General features: G+C 46.3%; 1 long non-coding RNA gene across 2 annotated transcripts in view; it reads right to left on the bottom strand.

Moving 5' to 3' along the window:
* The window catches only part of LOC134911419 (uncharacterized), a 296,554-nt gene that overhangs the window by 178,017 nt on the left and 101,630 nt on the right, over positions 1-16,907 (bottom strand). The window contains exon 2 of one of the 2 annotated variants that reach the window (XR_010176551.1): positions 5,948-6,026. This is a non-coding gene — a long non-coding RNA (uncharacterized LOC134911419). Of the gene's footprint in view, positions 1-5,947; positions 6,097-16,907 lie in introns of both variants that reach the window. The other variant, XR_010176550.1, reaches the window with a different exon arrangement.

The following is a 16,907-nucleotide window of genomic DNA, read 5'->3' on the forward strand; positions in this document are numbered from 1 at the left end:
CTGCATTACTTACCTGCAAACAGTGGCGTAATTAGGGTTTTTGGAGCCCAGGGCAAGATCAATAATGGCGCCCGCCCCCTCCCCTCCCCCAGAAAAAAAACAACAAAAAACCAACAACAAAAGGAAAGTATGCGCACATGCCACCGGTATCACTGTATATAAAGATTTCAGGGTGTGTATGTATAGATGTAGGTGCAGTGGTCGAAGTTAAATTTTTGAAGGAGGAATGAAAAAGTGTAGATAGTAATCATGCGCGCGCGCGCTCCGGAAAAGGGGGCGTGGTCACTCAAAAGGGGCGTGTCTTTCAGTGTAGTAGGATCCCTTATACTATCTAGTACTGGTGCCCCTTTTACATTATAGCACACGGTATGAGCCAAAATTCACATTATAGCACACTGTACGAGCTGAAATTCACATTACAGCACACGGTACGAGCCGAAATTCACATTACAGCACACGGGGGGTCATTCCGATTTGTTCGCTCGCAAGCTGCTTTTAGCAGCTTTGCACACGCTAAGCCGCCGCCTACTGGGAGTGAATCTTAGCATATTAAAATTGCGAACGAAAGATTAGCAGAATTGCGAATAGACACTTCTTAGCAGTTTCTGAGTAGCTCCAGACTTACTCGGCATCTGCGATCAGTTCAGTGCTTGTCGTTCCTGGTTTGATGTCACAAACACACCCAGCGTTCGCCCAGACACTCCTCCGTTTCTCCAGCCACTCCCGCGTTTTTCCCAGAAACGGTAGCGTTTTTTCACACACTCCCATAAAACGGCCAGTTTCCACCCAGAAACACCCACTTCCTGTCAATCACATTACGGTCACCAGAACGAAGAAAAAACCTTGTAATGCCGTGAGTAAAATTCCTAACTGCATAGCAAATTTACTTGGCGCAGTCGCACTGCGGACATTGCGCATGCGCATTAGCGACTATTCGCTCCGTTGCGACACAAAAATAATGAGCGAACAACTCGGAATGACCCCCACGGTGCGAGCCGAAATTCACATTACAGCACGCGGTATGAGCCGAAATTCACATTACAGCACGCGGTATGAGCCGAAATTCACATTACAGCACACGGTATGAACCGAAATTCACATTACAGCACACGGTATGAGCCGAAATTCACATTACAGCACGCGGTATGAGCCGAAATTCACATTACAGCATGCGGTACGAGCCAAAATTCACAATATAGCACACGGTACGAGCCGAAATTTACAATATAGCACACGGTACGAGCTGAAATTCACAATATAGCACACGGTACAAGCCGAAATTCACAATATAGCACACGGTACGAGCCGAAATTCACAATATAGCACACGGTACGAGCCGAAATTTACAATATAGCACACGGTATGAGCCGAAATTCACAATATAGCACACGGTACAAGCCGAAATTCACAATATAGCACACGGTACGAGCCGAAATTCACAATATAGCACACGGTATGAGCTGAAATTCACATTACAGCACGCGGTATGAGCCGAAATTCACATAACAGCACGCGGTATGAGCCAAAATTCACATTACAGCACGCGGTATGAGCCAAAATTTACATTACAGCACGCGGTATGAGCCGAAATTCACATTACAGCACACGGTATGAGCCAACAGCAGCAGCATGCCGGATATCAGCAGCCGTGGGTGCGGGCTGTACATACTTGAGGCAGCTGGACATTCAACAGTGCTGAGAGCCTCCGGAGCCCGCACCCCCCGGAGCTGCAGTACACCGGCAGAGGACACCCATCTCCCGAACCCTGCGTAGCCCAAAGCCGGAGATCGGCAGCATGTTGAACGCGGAAGCAGAAGCCGCTTGTTGCCGGTCAACATGCTGCCGATCTCCATCTTTGGGCTCCGCACATGCCTTCCAGACATACAATATCACCAGAAACATATCCCTGCTGAGGGTCTAGAATCAGTATTTGTCATGAAATCCCCTTACACCTTAAGATGAACACAAAGCAGGCATAAATATATTTAACAAAATTAAATGAAAAGTGTCTCATGTGAAACAAAGTTATATCCCTAAACTGTCAGAAGTTATAGGACAGTCGATTAAAGTTAAAAGAGCATTATAATAGGAGGAAGACTAAGAAAAATAATGACATGATAGGGGAGCATGATACAGTATTCTGTATCGCCTCACCCTCTAGACTGCAGTTGGTTTAACAATATCTGTGCTGACATTAACTTGTGTATTTTTTAAGGGAATATATTGGTTAATATAGCCATGTATATTTTTCTCTTTATAAAAGTCAGTAGTACTAACCAGAAGTATAATAGGAGAGCCATACTGGATCCAGTCAGGTTCCCTGCAGTCACGCGCGTACGCGCGCACGCGATATGACACTGCAGGGGGGGAGTAGGGGGAGGCTCCAAGCTGCTGCTGCCTGTACCGTGTGACAGGCACAGCAGCCAGTATGACAGGGAGAGCGCCGCGATTAGCGCCGGCGGCGCAAAAAACCCTGTCGCATGGGGCGAGCGGGCCGTGCAGGTGCTGCCACGGCGCCCAGGGCACGTGCCCTGCTCGCCCCATGCTAGTTACACCTCTGCCTGCAAAGTACTTTTTCAAATTGCCATCGGTTTCCAGGCTGATCATTTATATTGCCAAGTATCTGTGTCAAGTTCTGTTTAAGTTATCATCAGTTTCCAGGCCAATTCTCATTTACTTTCAGCCAGAGGCGTCACTAGGGTTGGTGTCACCCGGTGTGGTAACTCATGGTGTCACCCCCCCATGGACCTCCGCGTGCGTGCGTGTGTGTATATATATATATATATATATATATGTAAACACACACACACACATACGGTGATCGAAGAAGGAAGTGGGGATATGGAAAATTGAAAGGGGTAGTGTCCAATCAGAAGGGGGGTATCCTTAAGAGGCACTGGGTGAGAGGGAGGACACATGGTGGAGGAAGGGACTGAGGAGGACGGGGGCATTGGGTGAGAGGGGGATGCAGGGTGGGAGCAGGACATAATGGATAGAGGGACAGAGGAAGGGGGAGATGCTGGGTGGGAGAGGACGCAGAGTGGGAGAGGGACATACTGGGGACTGGGACGCTGGGTGGCAGAGGACGCAGAGTGGGAGGGGGACATGCTGGGTGGGAGAGGACGCAGAGTGGGAGGGAGACATGCTGGGGACTGGGAGGCTGGGTGGGAGAGGACGCAGAGTGGGAGGGGGACATGCTGGGGACTGGGACACTGGGTGGGAGAGGACGCAGAGTGGGAGGGGGACATGCTGGGGACTGGGACGCTGGGTGGGAGAGGACGCAGAGTGGGAGGGGGACATGCTGGGGACTGGGACGCTGGGTGGGAAAGGACGCAGAGTGGGAGGGGGACATGCTGGGGACTGGGACGCTGGGTGGGAGAGGACGCAGAGTGGGAGGGGACATGCTGGGGACTGGGACACTGGGTGGGAGAGGACGCAGAGTGGGAGGGGGACATGCTGGGGACTGGGACGCTGGGTGGGAGAGGACGCAGAGTGGGAGGGGGACATGCTGGGGACTGGGACGCTGGGTGGGAAAGGACGCAGAGTGGGAGGGGGACATGCTGGGGACTGGGACGCTGGGTGGGAGAGGACGCAGAGTGGGAGGGGACATGCTGGGGACTGGGATCTGGGTGGGAGAGAACGTAGAGTGGGAGGGGGACATGCTGGGGACTGGGACGCTGGGTGGGAGAGGATGCAGAGTGGGAGAGGTTTGGACGCTGGGTGGGAGAGGATGCAGAGTGGGAGAGATTGGGACGCCGGGTGGGAGAGGATGCAGAGTGGGATGGGGACAGACTGGGGACACAGGGTTGGAGAGAAACATACTGGACAGACTGTCATTTCATTTTAAAGCCTACCAGCTCCAGCGGCGGCAGGTACAGGAACCAAGCGCCCGGCGGTGCTCCTTCACCGGCAGTGACGAGATCCAGGCGCATCTCCCGTGCGCGCCCGGCGGTGCTCCGGCGGTGGCAGGCAGGGATGAGAGCCGGCCCGGGTACCCGCTAGCTGCAAAGACAGGAGCCGGGCGCACCCCACGTGGGCACCATACACTGGACTCCCATTCTTCCTCCCAGAATAATACATCTACGGTCTACCCCCCCGAATGGCCTGCCCTGCGGTGCCGGCGTGATGACATATATATATATATATATATATATATATATACATTACACTCACACAATATATATATATATATATATATATCCAGTATGGTTCTAATAAAGAGGGACATGCATCCATCCACTCTTCATAGGTATAGAACAGGCGGCACTCACTGGTCTTAGTGAAAAAAATGTATTTTCAAAAAAATCAATCAAATAATTGGCACATTTTGCCAACGTTTCAGCGCCACGCAGGGCGCTTTTTTCAAGGCTGTGTGCAAAGCAACAAACAAAAGAAACCCAAATAGTGTGTGTTCTTACCTTAAATAGGTGAAAGACCGCACTGTGGAGCTGCGAGAGCTGGCGTCCGGCGGGGCTTCCGGTCAATGTTCCCCTCTTGTAACCAGGAAGTGACGTCACTGGTTGCTGGGTTACCGCGAGCGTCCCCGCCGACGTAGTTATCTCGCTGATCCTGGCGGAAGATAATACAAAGAAGTGACAGATCGTGTCCCTGACAGTTGCAGAGTGTGTACTACTGTGATTAAAAGCAAGTGGTACTGTGCAAGAACCGGATTACCCGGTGTGAGATATACAGTTAAAAACAAGACAGTGTGTAACACATAGTTAAAATTGCTAGTCCAGCAGAGGAGATGCCTGATCTGGTAATGGCATATATATATACATATATGTGGCAGTTATGTTGTGGGTGACAAGTCTGTGAGGGGACATATGCTGGCGAAAATATATATATATACAGTCACTGGAAAGGGCACTCTGGGATATCCATTGTAATAGCCGGGGTGCCTTCCCAAATGAATAATAGACAAATGCAGGTGTGTCCCCTTAGAGAAAGGAACAGGCGGCACTCCTCCGGACTTTTTCAAATAAGCTGTTGCTTTTAATAGAACAACGTTTAAGGCCCAATGGCCTTTTCATCAAGTGCAATAAAAGCGATAAAAGATGAACATACCTTATATATAAGAGGACTGTGAGTCCAACAGTGTGTCTCTCCCGCCTCTCCGTGGGTGGCGCCGGTACTGTGACGTAACCGGCGCACTGAACGTGACTCTGGGCAGCTGGACGAGATGCATGCTGGGACCGTAACTAAGGACACCAGCGGGCGGTTGCTGGGAAAGGCGTGTCGCTGCCGGGAGCATGCCGGGTGGGTAGTTAAGGAAGCCAGCGGCTGGTTGCTAAGAGCGGCATGACGTCACGGTGAGTGACACACTGCACCCGGCATCTATTGATTGCGGCAGTACAGACCCGGCGACGCCGCGGCGGTAAAAGTAGTCAGGCCAGGCGGGTGTACAGCTCTTTTTGGTGTCACCCTATTGAAGGGTGACACCTGGGTGCGGGCCGCACCCCCCGCACCCCCCTCATGACGCCACTGCTTTCAGCCGTTATCAGTACCCAAACTGACCTATTGCATGTGACTGCTTTTCCAAAGACTCTGTCAGCCTCCACGCTGACATAGTTGTATTTGCTATTGCTCCAGTGATATTTATATTTCCTGTGAGCTCTCAATAAAACATTTGCGCACATGCGCAGGAACTCATTACAGCCTCCTCGTTTTCTCCACTGCACCACCACTGACCCACTAGTGCCCCCTCTGGGAACAGACACAAACCCAGACCTGACAAGATTTACCTGTAATGAGACATTGAGTCAAGAGAGATAGGTGGGCTATAAGGAGCAATGACCTAAAAGAGGAATATACTGTAAAAACAAACAAAACATGAATATTTTTAACTTATCACTGTAAATATGCAAATCCCATATAGCTTTTTCTCCACAGAACACAAAACGATTATTACATTATAATTTCTTAAATTTCTTTTAAGGAATCTCACCTTTAACACTTGCCTAAGGTCATTTCAGTCCTGGCATGATGAAGTTTTGTGATTATCCATGTGCTGTGGATCAAGGAAGCTGGCACAATAAAGGGAGATTGAGAGGAAAAGTAGCAGAGAGGAAGTAGTTATGACATCGCACCTCAGTACTAAAATAAGAGGAGAAAAAAAATTCATGCAAAGGGGGAGATTCAAATGTTTGAAAAGTCAGTTGGGAGTCTGTTTTTTTCCTATCTAATAGACAGGAAAAAACAGACACCCAACCAACTTTTCAGACATTTGAATCTCTCCCAGTGAGAGAGAAATCCAATTCTCTGCAATATGCTGCTGCAATTTTCAGCTGTGAACATCATGGTAAATAATGGGCTTAATTCAGACCAGATCGCAGCAGCAAATTTATTAGCAGTTGGGCAAAACCATGGAGGTCATTCTGAGTTGTTCGCTCGTTGCCGATTTTCGCAACGAATCGATTAAGGCAAAAATGCGCATGCGCATTGTATGCAGTGCGCATGCGCTAAGTATTTTAGCACAAAACTTAGTAGATTTACTCACGTCCGAACAAAGAATTTTCATCGTTGAAGTGATCGGAGTGTGATTGACAGGAAGTGGGTGTTTCTGGGCGGAAACTGACCGTTTTCTGGGAGTGTGCGGAAAAACGCAGGCGTGTCAGGGAAAAACGCGGGAGTGTCTGGAGAAACGGGGGAGTGGCTGGCCGAATGTAGGGCATGTGTGTGACGTCAAACCAGGAACAAAACGGGCTGAACTAATCGCAGTGTAGGAGTAAGTCTCGAGCTACTCAGAAACTGCTAAGAATTTTCTAGTCGCAATTCTGCTAATCTTTCGTTCGCTATTCTGCTAAGCTAAGATACACTCCCAGAGGGCGGCGGCCTAGCGTGTGCAATGCTGCTAAAAGCAGCTAGCGAGCAAACGACTCGGAATGACCCCCCATGTGCACTGCAGGGGAGGCAGGGGCGGGCAGATATAACCTGTGCAGAGAGAGATAAATTTGGATGGGGTATGTTCAATCTGTAATCTAAATACCCTGCACAGAAACAAAATAAGCAACCCAAATCTAACTCTCTCTGCAAATGTTTTATCTGCCTCACCTGCCGTGCAACATGGTTTTGGCCAACTGCTAACAAACTTGCTGCTGCGATCAGATCTGAATTACCGCCATAATGCTTCAACATCGCTTCATTTCCTACCCACCTCTTTTGTGCAAGGGATAATTTGTGATGTTCTTGGTCATGAAGTATGGTCACCAAACCGTTCCGGCAGGCAATCTATGGTCAGCTAATTACCGTGCGGAGCAAGAAAAGGCTATTCAATTAAATAGCCTTTTCCCCAAGCCTGAAATTGGTAATTACCCTACGGAAACTCACTGATGCTACATAATCTGCAGAATCAATAACTTTTCCCTACTTGTGTATCCCTGACCGTGCCTTTTTCTCATGGACTTTTAATGGCAGCTCCTGATGCTGTGAGGAAAGATAAACTATTGGCAGGAATGCATCAAGAGAGGAGGAGTGTGTGCAGTCGCTATCCGGGCCCCATCCTCTCTAGCCAGCGGAGCAATACACTCTGTGCACTAGGGTCACTAGGAGACCCTAACACTGTTCCAGAATCTAGTGTGCATGTGCAGGTCTCCGGGAAAATGGTAAGGTGCCCATTTTCCCTGTGACTTTCCTACTGCACATGCACGAAATGCTGGGAAAATGGCCACCGTACGATTTTCCAGTGATTTCTGCAGAGTTGCTGCTGATGTGGAACACAGAGGGCAAGTATTGAAAAAATGAGTGTAGGGTGTACGGTGTGAACCCCCCCTGGACCCCAGGTGCCCATGTGGACTGCACACACTGCACCCATTATAGATACATCAGTGGCTATCGGGGATTCATGCATGGGAAGATCTGCATACTTTTCTCTCTACCCTAAAGGCCCATACACACTGGGCGATTTTGAGCTCAAAGTAGCTCACTTTTGGCATTTTGAGCTCAAACTTGGCCAGTGTGTATGGGCAGGCGATAAGCGGTGAGCGCTGATGCGCGTTCCCAAATCATTGCTGGCCACCGCCATCCGTTGGGCTGTTTGACCAGCCGAGTGAAGCACTTTCCACAGTCTCCTGCTGTGAAAAGTGCTTCACCCCCCGTGAACACCGCTGGGCACAGTGGAAATCGATCAGTGTGTATGCACTGAGCTATTTTCCTGCCAGCGGTGTTCACGATCATGGTTGTGCATACACGCTGGGCAAAAACGGCCAGTGTGTATGCACCTTTAGTTTATTTTACTACAGATTCTGAATAGCCGTAGATGTTTTTATTTTCTGGAATATGTGAAAACGAATAAACTGTCAGCCTTATCAAAGCTGTTTTCTCTCTCTGCTGTTAATTCAAATGAATACTGTCCTTTGCATTGTGGGGGAACCATAATACACCAGGCTAAGGATTTATATGTAAGTAGAAAATATATTTTTTAAAGGTTGGTTTGTCTGTATTTAGAATCCATTTTAAAATCAACGAATAAAACTAAATTTTAAGTTCAATCATTTTCTAAATGTCATTGTCTTAAACCCATAGCAGCACAACACTATTATATTGTCATTTCATATCTGCTTTATGTTCAGTTATCCAAATACTATTGCCTTCTAAATAAATGATTACAATAGCAATAATTGTTAGGGCTTTTGGCTCTTACTAGTGATGCACAGTGCAGGTTAATTATTCTTTGTTCTAAACACAAAAGGAAATAGAGATATTTTGGACAGAGTCCAAACTCATTTTGCTTATGAGTTCTCTATTAACAATAGTAGGTCACTTCTATGACTACAGATATTGTTGCACAATGTTCCAGTTCAATTTATTACCTGAAAATTTCCTGTTGACTGATGCAGAACTCCATAGCAATGGATTGAAATGTAACAGTGTAGCTTCTTCTGTTACAATATAACAGTCAGAGTTCAAAGAATGTACTTAACTAATTTTGTTTAATTTAAAAATAAAAATCAATTGTGTATATAGCTTGGTTTATGCGTGTTTGTTTGGGTATATAATGTAATGATGCCGGGAGTACAGAAACTCAAATCCAACTGAGGGGGTAATTCTGAATTGATCGCAGCAGGAACTTTTTTAGCAGTTGGGCAAAACCATGTGCACTGCAGGGGGGGGCAGATATAACATTTGCAGAGAGAGTTAAGCCCAGTACCCACGGGCCGATGCATGAGAGATGTGTGCTGAGCAAACCGCTCAGCACACATCTCTCCCGCCGCTCAGAACAGCGCGATCTGTGCTGAGCGTGCGGGGGGAGACGGGGGGCCGCTCACTTCACCCAGCGGGTGAAGTGAGCGACCCGCTAGATTGGCCAATCCAGCAGCAGCGATAGCGATGCACGGGGCTGCGCATCGCTATCGCTGTAAGGGGTACTCACAGAGCGATCAGGCTGATATTCTAAGCAATCTAGTCAGATTGCTTAGAATATCGCTCCGTCAGTACCCCCCTTTAGATTTGGGTGTGGTGTGTTCAATCTGCAATCTAATTTGCAGTGTAAAAATAAAGCAGCCAGTATTTACCCTGCACAGAAACAAAATAACCCACCCAAATCTAACTCTCTCTGCAAATGTTATATCTGCCCCCCCTGCAGTGCACATGGTTTTGCCCAACTGCTAAAAAATTTCCTGCTGCGATCAACTTGGAATTACCCCCCATGTGCACTTCAGGGGAGGCAGATATAACATGTGCAGAGAGAGTTAGATTTGGGTGTGGTGTGTTCAAACTGCAATCTAAATTGCAATGTAAAAATAAAGCAGACAGTATTTACCCTGCACAGAAACAAAATACCCCACCCAAATCTAACTCTCTTTGCACACGTTATATCTGCCTCCCCTGCAGTGCACATGGTTTTGCCCAACTGCTAACAAAATTCCTGCTACGATCAACTTGGAATTACCCCCTATGCTATGAAAAATACAAAGAATATGTTTGAAATATCTTCTTTGCATTATGCTAATCATTTTTATAGCCAAAACACTGGAGTAAAAAGTCTATGGCAGGTGAGGCCTATCTTTTCCGCACATCTCTGATCAAAACTCACCAAATTTCCAGGAGTTTATACTACTGTACCTGTGTATAATGTCCAGATGTACAGTTTGGCTCATATATTGTGTGTAAATCTGGCTCTGGTACTAGACAGTGCCTCCTGAGCCATTTAGCTCCTTGCACTTCCTTAATTGCCTACCCCTGTTATATTTAACATCAATATTCTATAAGCTGTTCGCAATAAGAACTGCATTATGTTTAGTAAAGGCGTAATACATGCCAGTGGAAAAAAAATGCAACTATCTAAGCTGTTAACACTGGGATGACTTAATTGTAAGTTATTGAATGAATGCAGAGGTACAATTCATATTCCAATAGTTAGCAGGAACCAGGGCAGCCATCGGGGGGGGGGACTGCGGGGACTGGAGTCCCGGGCCCTTACAGAGAGGGGGCCCACCCCTTGCTCCTACCGCCAATTCCTGTAGACCTGCATAGGCAGCACAACAACAGCGGACTGATGCGCAAGGAGGACTTAAAACAAGCCTTCCCTACGCATCAGCTCTGTTATTCGTTCCAGCAGAACTGCAATGCTCCAACTATATGTAATGCCATGATGTGTGACATCACATCGGGGTGGAGCGGAGTGGTAGAATTTTTTGTTATTTTATTTTTGGTGGGGGGCCCTGTCTATTTTGTTACTCCCGGGCCCCACAATTTCTGATGGCTGCCCTGGCAGCAACTGTGTTATTTATGTAAAAGCTCACAACCAACTAGAGTGACAAGGTTTTTTTGTGACCACCCACATTAACTGGAAGGAAGGCAAATCTTGGTGTAGTTTCTATACAAGTGAACCGAGTTCGGTATGATTTACCGGCGGCTGGGATACCGGCCTTCAATATACCGACAACGGCACCCCTGCCAGCAGAGGGGCGAGCGCAAAGAGTCCCCTTGCAGGCACAGTGGCTTGCTGTGCTTCCATAAGTTCTATTCCCACTCTGAGTGTCGTGGACACCCACGAGTAGGAATAGTCCTGTTTGGCCGGTATTCTGGCTGCTGGCATTGCCAGCTGTTGGGATTCCGGTGTCGGTATCATGAACGCCGGGATCCCGACAGCCGGCAACTTAAACGTATACCAGTGAACCAAGCTCTTATGTTCATCCGTGGTCCTGTTCATCAAGGTAACTGACCCTCTAATAAAGTAACAATGTACAATTTGAGTGCACAGTGTAGAATCTGACCCCTGGAGGGAGGGAGGTACAGTATGCAGTGGGGTATTAACAATGGGTAGAGAATGTAAATATATTACTATATGTACCTAGTATTTGAAAACAATCTGTCAGTATTTTGTGGAAAGCTTTTGGAATTTTATTTGGAGTTGGCACAATACTTAGTGGTCCATTTTTCAATGAGTGATAAAACGCGTTGTAAATGATAACTCATTCCGTATATTAAATGTTGCTCCGGCCAATCAGCTCCCAATTATAACTTTTCAAGCACATGACAGGAATTGAACACATGATGACAGTTAGGAGCTGATTGGTTGGAGCACCATTTATCATACGCAGCATGTTTTATCGTCCACAATGAATTTTATCATACGTTGATAAATGAGCCCCTTAGTATTTTATGGGTCAGTGCCAAATATCCCAAATCATCTATTTCAAATTCAACATCTGTGGCAATGAAAATTAAAAGTATTTTGAGGGATAAGTACTTTTTAGAGGCAATATAATTATATGGTTTCACATTTAGCTATATATATATATATATATATACTAGTTTATCAAAGTGTTTTCTATGCGAAGTTAAGAATTTTAATACTATAATGTGAAAAAGTTAGACACATTATGAAATTCCTTACCATTTTATAGAAACTTACTGAAAAAAATTGTCTCGGCAGCTATGAAACGTGTGAGTGCACATATACAGGCAGGGCTGGTTCTAGACCTTGTGGTGCCCAGGGCGGAAGTTTCCTTCGGCTCACTCCCGCCCCCCCCCCACAGGCCAAACATAGTGTGCACCGAAGGCACATGAAAAAATAGGGGCGTGGCTTCGTAAGGAAGAGATGTGGCCACAGTTATGCCCCCTGTAGTTGTGCCTGGAGTAGTTGTGCCTGGAGTAGCTGTGCCCCCTGCAGTGGTGCCCAGAGTAGCTGTGCATCCAGGTTTGTGCCCCCTGTAGTTGTGCCTGGAGTAGCAGTGCCCCCTGTAGTGGTGCCCAGAGTAGCTGTGCATCCAGGTTTGTGCCCCCTGTAGTTGTGCCCGGAGTAGCTGTGCCTCCTGTAGTTGTGACTCCTGGTAGCGCCGCTAACAAACACAAAAAAAAAAAAAAAATACTCCCCAGCCCAGCTCCTGCTTCCCTGCCGCTGCTGCACCATCTCTGTTGCTGCTCCGCCCGCTCCTCTCTATGGGAGAGACATCATGACGTCTCTCCCATAGCAGCGCCGCACAGACACTAGAGGTCAATTAGGACCTCTAGTGTCTGACGATGGAGCCAGCTGCAGCGGGCGCCCACACAGCCCATGGCGCCTGCTGCAGCTGGGGAGCAGGGTGCGGGTGGGTGGCGGGCGCCTGCGAGATGACTGCAGTCACGCCCATGCTTGCCCATGCCTAGAACCGCTTCCATGCCTAGAACTGCTCCTGTATTCAGGTGAAACTCAGAAAATTAGCATATCATGCAAAAATGTATTTATTTCAGTAATTCAACTTAAAAGGTGAAACTAATATATTGTATAGATGCAATATATTATATAGATGCAAAGTGAGATATTTCAAGCCTTTATAGAAAACACCAAATCCAAAATCTCAGAATATTAGAATATTGTGAAAAGGTTCAATATTATAGTCTCAAAGTGTCACACCTTAATCAGCTAATTAATCCAAACCACCTGCAAAGGGTTCCTGAGCCTTTAAATGGTCACTCTGTCTGGTTCAGTACAATTCACAATCATGGGAAAGACTGCTGACATGACATTTGTGCAGAAAACCATCATTGACACCCTCCACTAGGAGGGAAAGCCTCAAAAGGGAATTGCAAAAGAAGTTGGATGTTCTCAAAGTGCTGTATCAAAGCACATTAATAGAAAGTTAAGTGGAACGGAAAAGTGTGGAAGAAAAAGGTGCACAAGCAGCAGGGATGACCGCAGCTTGGAAAGAATTTTCAGGAAAAGGACATTTTAAAATGTGTGGGAGCTTCACAAGGCGTGGATTGAGGCTGGAGTTACTGCATCAAGAGCCACCACACGCAGACGGATCTTGGACATGCGCTTCAAATGTTGTATTCCTCTTGTCATGCCGCTCCTGAACAACAAACGTCAGAAGCATCTTACCTGGGCTAAAGAAAAAAAAGAACTGGTCTGTTGCTCACTGGTCCGAAGTCCTCTTTTCTGATGAGAGCAAATTTTGCATCTCATTTGGAAACCAAGGTCCCAGAGTATGGAGGAAAAACGGAGAGGCACACAATCCAAGATGCTTGAAGTCCAGTGTGAAGTTTCCACAGTCTGTGTTGATTTGGAGAGCCATGTCATCTACTGGTGTTGGTCCACTGTGCTTTATTAAGTTCAGAGTCAACGCAGCTGTCTACTAGGACATTTTAGAGCACTTCATGCTTTCTTCAGCAGTCAAGCTTTATGAAGATGCTGACTTTATTTTCCAGCAGGACTTGACACCTGCCCACCCTGCCAAAAGTACCAAAACCTGGTTCAGTGACCGTGGGGTTACTGTGCTGGATTGGCCAGCAAACTCACCTGACCTGAACCCCATAGAGAATCTATGGGGCATTGCCAAGAGAAAGATGAGAGACATGAGACCAAACAATACAGAACAGCTGAAGGCCGCTATTGAAACTTCCTGGTCTTCCATAACACCTCAGCAGTGCCACAGGCTGATAGAACCCATGCCCCACCGCATTGAGGTGGTAATTCATGCAAAAGGGTCCCAAACCAAGTACTGAGTACGTATGCATGATTATACTTTTCAGAGGGCCGTAATTTCTGTATTTAAAATTCTTTTTTTTATTGATTTTATGTAATATTCTAATTTTCTACGATTTTGGATTTGGGGTTATCTTAAACTGTCAGCCACAATCATCAGAATTAAAACAAATAAAGGCTTGAAATATCTCACTTTGCATGCAATGAGTCTATATAATATATTAGTTTCACCTTTTAAGTTGAATTACTGAAATAAACTTTTGCACGATATTCTAATTTTCTGAGTTTTACCTGTAAATGTCATGTTTTTGCATATGTGCTCAATTAGCATTGAAATTGGGTACATATGTTCTTAATAGGCACATGAGATGTTCTTGTTGTGTTTGAGAATGTAATACAAAGTTTTTCTCATTAATCTGAATTGCCCCTTTACTTCAATTTGGTTTCTGAATGGAACACGCATGCTGGAAACTCCATTGAAATTAATAGATCTTTCTGATTAATTTCAATTATCTATCTATCTATCTATCTATCTATCTATCTATCTATCTATCTATCTATCTATCTATCTAGAATTCAATGAGTCCGGTACTCACTGTTACTTGAGATATCTGTCCCTGTTGCCTTCCGTAGATGCAGTTTGCACTGTCATATAGAGAAGAGAGGACGGCAGCACTCAGGAAAAAAAGAACGCAGACACAGCCACTTATTCAAACCAACGTTTCAATGCTGGTGCATTGTCGTCTGGGCTATCTATCTATCTATCTATCTATCTATCTATCTATCTATCTATCTATCTATCTATCTATCTATCTATCTATCCTAGTATGCTCACCCAAATTCCCAGCACTATACATCAGCATGTGGTCCATTCATCATAATTAAACCTAGTCATAGGTTGGTTTTGAGCAGAGCTGTTGCCTCTATGTGTGCAAAAAAATAAAATAGTGAGTTCCATTTGCAAGATGCACTTAGGGTAAGGCTGCCATTTGGGCAGAGTGAATATTAGGCTGTGGCTAGTATAGGGTTAGGTTAGGCTGCAGTTAGGGTTAGGCGTTGATTAGGGTTATGGTGCAATTAGGGTAGGGTTAGGGTCAGCATGCTGTCAGGGTTAGGCTGCCATTAGGGTACAGTGAGGATTAGGCTGTGGTTAGGATTAGGCTGTGGTTAGAGTTATGTTGTGGTTAGGGTAGGCTGCAATTAGGGTGGCAGTGCATCTACTATGGAGTTGCTCTGCCTACAGTGGATTTGGTGTTGTCCACATTAGGTCGCTTCCGTAAACTTTTCCAGGGTTACATTTAGCCCTAAATTGGCCCATGGTTCCATGTGCTCGCATGATCACTGCCCAGTTACCATCCAGAAATGTCCATTTCCCATATCAACAGATGGATCTATCCATACACACTAGTAATGTTTGTCTATGTCATAGGTCTGCAAACTCGGTCCTCACTCAGTGCATGTTTTGCAGGTAACCCAGCAGGTGCACATGTGTATTAATTACTCACAGACACATTTTAAAAGGTCCGCAGGTGGAGTTAATTATTTCACTTGTGATTCTGTGAGGAGACCAGGAAAACATGCACTGTGTGGGGTCCTGAGGACCGAGTTTGCAGACCTATGGTCTATGTGCATATAAAGGATCAGGCACAAACACAGAAGCTGATTTCTTTCTTTGGTGCAAAGAGCATAATACCAGCTATATTGCATTTGAACTGAATATATAACCTGGTATGTGTTTTAAAGAATTCTTTCAGTTATCTTTTTATCTCTATTTTTAATTGGAGCCCTCCTCCATTGTAAGTAGGTCTGGGAAGAATGATTATTATAAAGAGAGATCAGCCCTTTAGCCTCCCTGGTATCTCCCAAAGAATCATTATGGGCATGTTGTTAAACTCAGAACTGGCTGTGCTACTAATGTATTCTATAGCTTTTCATCAGGGATAAAGGTACCAGGCACCATTGGAGAGCAACCACTGCAGGATATGGCCATTCTGGGAGAGTTTCATTAACAGAAGGTTAGCACTGGAGAAATGTACATCTTTGGTGCTCAAACAATGAGCTCCATTTGTCACCACTGGATGAAATTGAGATTACTTTTCCCTATTACCAAGCAATGGGTGACCGGCAAAGCTGGAAAGAGTTAAACTACTCTGCACTGGCTGTGCAGGTGCATTGTGCTGTGATAATTTGTCAACCGCATTAAGCTGAGGAATAAATCCTTGCGCAGTTGCAGGGTTTTTAGAGGAGCTCCAAGAGGAGCTGCGGATTTATACATTCTGCCACTGCTAGCACATGTATAGCTGTGTCAAAAGATGACACAGATTGTTAGTGTTGATTCTTAAGGGCCCTACCTACTAATAGATTTTACTAGAACTCGTTCATATTGTTTAGAGTGTAGGCACCAACGATGAACGATGCGCAACCCCGCGTTCGTTCATCATTGGTGCCCAGTAGCTTATGCATGCAGGCCAATATGGACGAGATTGTCCATATTAGCATTAGAGATGAGTGGGTTTGGTTCCCTGAGAATCGAACCCTACCGAACCTCCCTACCCGAGTCCGGATCCGTGTCAGGCTCGGGTTTTCCCACCTGGTTTTCAGAAACCAGAACGAGGCAAAAAGTCATCATCCCGCTGTCGGATTCTCACAGGGTTTGGATTCCATATAAGGTCCCGCGCGTCGCCGGCATTTTCACTCCAGTCTCGGAGAGTGTAGTGAGAGCGTGGAGAGTGCTGCTCCCTGTTCCCCTCCGGCGCGGGGGCGGGTTTCCGGCATGGAGGGACTTGCATCTGTTAGGATTCAAGTCCCTCCAATCAGGACGCGGCAATTTGAATGGCTCAACAAGTGCAAGCCAATCGAGGCTCGCACATTGGCAGCCAATCAGGGCTCGCCGTATCATAGCTCCGCCCTCTCCCAGCATCATATAAGAGACGCTGCGGAGCGGGAGAGCTCAGTCGGGCGCCGGACGAGGACGGAAGAAGACCTCCAGAAGAAGAAA

Source organism: Pseudophryne corroboree, chromosome 4 (genome assembly GCF_028390025.1).
Source record: "Pseudophryne corroboree isolate aPseCor3 chromosome 4, aPseCor3.hap2, whole genome shotgun sequence".
Lineage (NCBI taxonomy): Eukaryota > Metazoa > Chordata > Amphibia > Anura > Myobatrachidae > Pseudophryne > Pseudophryne corroboree.